The sequence below is a fragment of the Meles meles genome, chromosome 12, assembly GCF_922984935.1.
Source record: "Meles meles chromosome 12, mMelMel3.1 paternal haplotype, whole genome shotgun sequence".
NCBI lineage: Eukaryota > Metazoa > Chordata > Mammalia > Carnivora > Mustelidae > Meles > Meles meles.
Genome location: NC_060077.1, coordinates 63,762,742 through 63,766,319, shown reverse-complemented (window position 1 = coordinate 63,766,319; position 3,578 = coordinate 63,762,742). Strand labels below are relative to the sequence as shown.

Below are 3,578 nucleotides of genomic sequence, written 5' to 3'. Positions count from 1 at the left end.
GATTCATGAGTATGAAATACAGCCATGTGCTAATGGATGTTAGAGTCACATTAGGAAGGAAAGCAAAATGCAGAAAATGAAAAAATGTAATTTTTCTAGCTTTATATTTCAGCATTTCAGTTCTGGAAACTGAGATCAAAGATTTGATTTAGTAGGTATTCTTTTTTCCCCCCATTTTATCAGTCACATTTGCCATATCACTTTAATATCCTCTGCAAATATTGACCTTTCTATGGTAGGGCAGCACAATACATGGTCTGTCTGAATAATCATAGTTTTAAAAATGTATGGTTTTCATTCCAAATAAAGAGACCATAATGTAATGATTATGGCTAGTAGATTCAGCAGTCTGTGGGTATTTCTGTCTTTAATATAGTCAAAACATTGACCCAAAAAGAGTTCTGTAATTCACTCCTTGTATCATTTTGAAATGTGTTGGCTCTATCATATTTACATCATACATGTAATTTTCCTGACAAGGAATCAAGTTTTTTATTCTTTCCTTTTGTTTTTTACCCACTGTTGACGTTTCAGGAATAAAATCCATTGTTTTATTACTTTCGGTTTTTATTTTCTTTACATGTACTTTTTTTTTTTAAATTCTTAGAATGTTTATTAAATCAAAGATTTACAAGAAGGATGAATGAATAAAAGTGAAAATTTTCAATCAGGAAACATGAAGTTTCAATGTGTAAGGGTTTATATTCAATTTCTTTTTTTAAAGAGAGTCAAGTATCATATGGTCTCACTTATTTGTGGAGCATAACAAAGAACATGGTGGACATGGGGAGATGGAGAGGAGAGGGAGTTGAGGGAAACTGGAAGGGAAGATGAACCATGTGAGACTATGGACTCTGAAAAACAACCAGAGGGTTTTGAAGGGGCGGGGGGTGGGGTGGGAGGTTGAGGAACCAGGTGGTGGGTAATAGGTAGGGCACGTACTGCATGGAGCACTGGGTGTGGTGCAAAACAATGAACACTGTTACGCTGAAAATAAAGAAATTAAAAAAAAAGAAGAAGAAGAAAGAAAAAAAAAGTCACAAATATACATATCAAGGGTGTTCCTGGGTGGCTCAGTCATTAAGTGTCTGCCTTTGGCTTGGATCATGTTCCCAGGGTCCTGGGATCCAGCTCTGCATCTGGTTCTCTGCTCAGTGGGAAGCCTGCTTCTCCCTCTCCCTCTGCCTGCTGCTCCCCCGCTTGTGCTCTCTTCACTGTATCTCTCTGTCAAATAAATAAAATCTTTTTTAAAAAGTCAAACAAAAATCTTCCCCTTAAAATTATATCATAACGTGTGAAGCACTGGTGAGATCTATGTCACCAGAAATTCCCAGTTTGCTGATTTCCTGGAGATTTTTCATCCGATGATTGTACTGCAACAAGTGAGCATCATTGACCGCAACCTTGAAGTGGTCAGATTCAACCAGCACTTGTATTTTGAATGGTTTACCACTTTTGAATGGGTAAGTCGCCTGTCTTTCTTCCGTTCCCCAAATGTTATCCAGCTTTGTATTGCAAAAATGACTCTCTTGTTGTCCTCATTGAAGCGTGGGTTAAAGTGGAAAGCAACGTCATTCCCTCTCTTGAAATCTAAAGCAAATCTGTTTGCACTGGGCTTCGTTGTGCCCAGAATTGTTATCAGCATGCGAGGCATGACTCCTCTGGGCAAGGGCAGGTCATAAGGTACAGTCAGTGGTCCAGCAGGGATGCCAAAGGCTCCAGCAGCGGGCTGGGCTCCAGGAGCACTTGGCTGTCCAGGAGGCGTGTAGGCCCCAGGCCCACTCAGTTGCCCAGGGTGGGCTCCTGATGCGGGTGGTCCAGGATAAGCAGGAGCTGTTGGGCCAGGGTAGGCTCCTGGAGGTGCCTGTCCAGGATAGCTGCCAGGAGAGGCCTGTCTAGGAGAGCCGCCAGGAGGGGCCTGTCCAGGGTGGCCACCAGGAGGGGCCTGTCCAGGATAACTGCCAGGAGGAGCTTGTCCAGGGTAGGCACCAGGATAGGAGGCCCCTGGATAGCCCCCTGCTCCAGCAGGCTGGTTTCCCCATTGACCAGGCCATCCTTGAGGGTTTGGGTTTCCAGACCCAGATAAAGCATCATTAAGTGAAAAACTGTTTGCCATTTTCCCAATGCCTCGGCGCTCGCTCGCTTGCTGCACGGGCGGTTTCTGGTGAGGTGCTGCGATCCCCTCTTTGCATGTACTTTTTTACATGGTTCAATCACTTCCTTTCCCCACACAGTAAACAATCTCCTATCTTCATGAAACCACTTAGTGATCACAAATTTTATATTTACTGCCCACTGCAATCAAAATCATTATCATTAACCAACTGCTCCAAAGCATGAACCAGTCCAGTGCATATACTGAGCAGGGAAAAAAGAGTTTCCAGCTGTGGGCAGTAGATGGTGGCCAGGTAAGTTCAGTGTAAAGGAGGACAAGATAGTTGGATACCAGAGTAATAGCCAAGAGAGAGCTGGTATCTGCCATTTGATTTGTAATCCCCAGGGAGTTGATATAAATCTAAGAATAGTGTTTACCCAGAACTTGGTTTACCCTATTACCAGAAAACACTGAAATCATTTTGAGTTGATTTATCTAATCTAGGCTGATTGCATAGCCCTGTCAACAAATTTACCAATCGGTTGACTTTCTATCCTGGGAATTAATGTAATGTAACTTCCTTTGCTTGTTGTGAAATTCATTTATGTTATTAAGTGACCCAGATCAAAACACATATGTGGTTTTTTGTTTGTTATTTTTTTGTTTTTAGATTTGATTTAGGATTACTTCAGTCACTATATCAATCTCTCTCACATAGATTATTGAGAGGAAGAGGTTTGCATAAATATCAGAAATACTTGGGGTGTCTGGGTGGCTCAGTGGGTTAAAGCCTCTGCCTTTGGCTTAGGTAATGATCTCAGGGTCCTGGGATTGAGCCCTGCATCAGGGTTTCTGCTCAGCGGGGAGCCTGCTTCCTCCTCTCTCTCTCTCTCTCTCTGCCTGCCTCTCTGCCTACTTATGATCTCTGCTGTCAAAAAAAAAAAAAAAAAAGAAAAGAAAAAGAAAAGAAAATACAAAAAGTACTACAAACTTCCTCTCCCATTCTTCTCCTTCTCTTCCTTTTCCTTCTCATCTTCTCTCTCTCTCTCTCTCTCTCTCTCTTCTGTGTATATGAGTGTGTGTGTGTGTGTGTGTGTGTGTGTGTGTTCTCCCTTCCTCTCCCTCTCCTCATCCTCCATTTCAATTCTGTAGCTTTCAGAAGAAGAAATACACACACACACACACTTTTTTTTTTTTTTTAAATAGGATGGAACTTACCTCTAATAGGAATCTTTGTATAGGGTTTTTTTGTTTGTTTTTGTGTAAGACATCCTCATCCATTTCAACAGGGAACCACTGAAACTCATGCTACTTAGCCAAGTAACGAGAATACTCATATCAACAGGAACTGGATGCCATCAGCATTAAGTGAACAGAAAATAGGAAGCTACATGACTTACCCTTTCCAAATAACTTACATATCAGACATGTCATACCTTACTTTTCATATTGGCATTGGTGCTGAGAAAACTGCTATGTAAGG

The 3,578-nt window shown here is 41.7% G+C and overlaps 1 pseudogene; it reads right to left on the bottom strand.

Moving 5' to 3' along the window:
- Positions 1 to 1,280: 1,280 nt before the first annotated feature.
- Positions 1,281 to 2,116, bottom strand: LOC123954536 (annotated as a pseudogene).
- Positions 2,117 to 3,578: the final 1,462 nt, after the last annotated feature.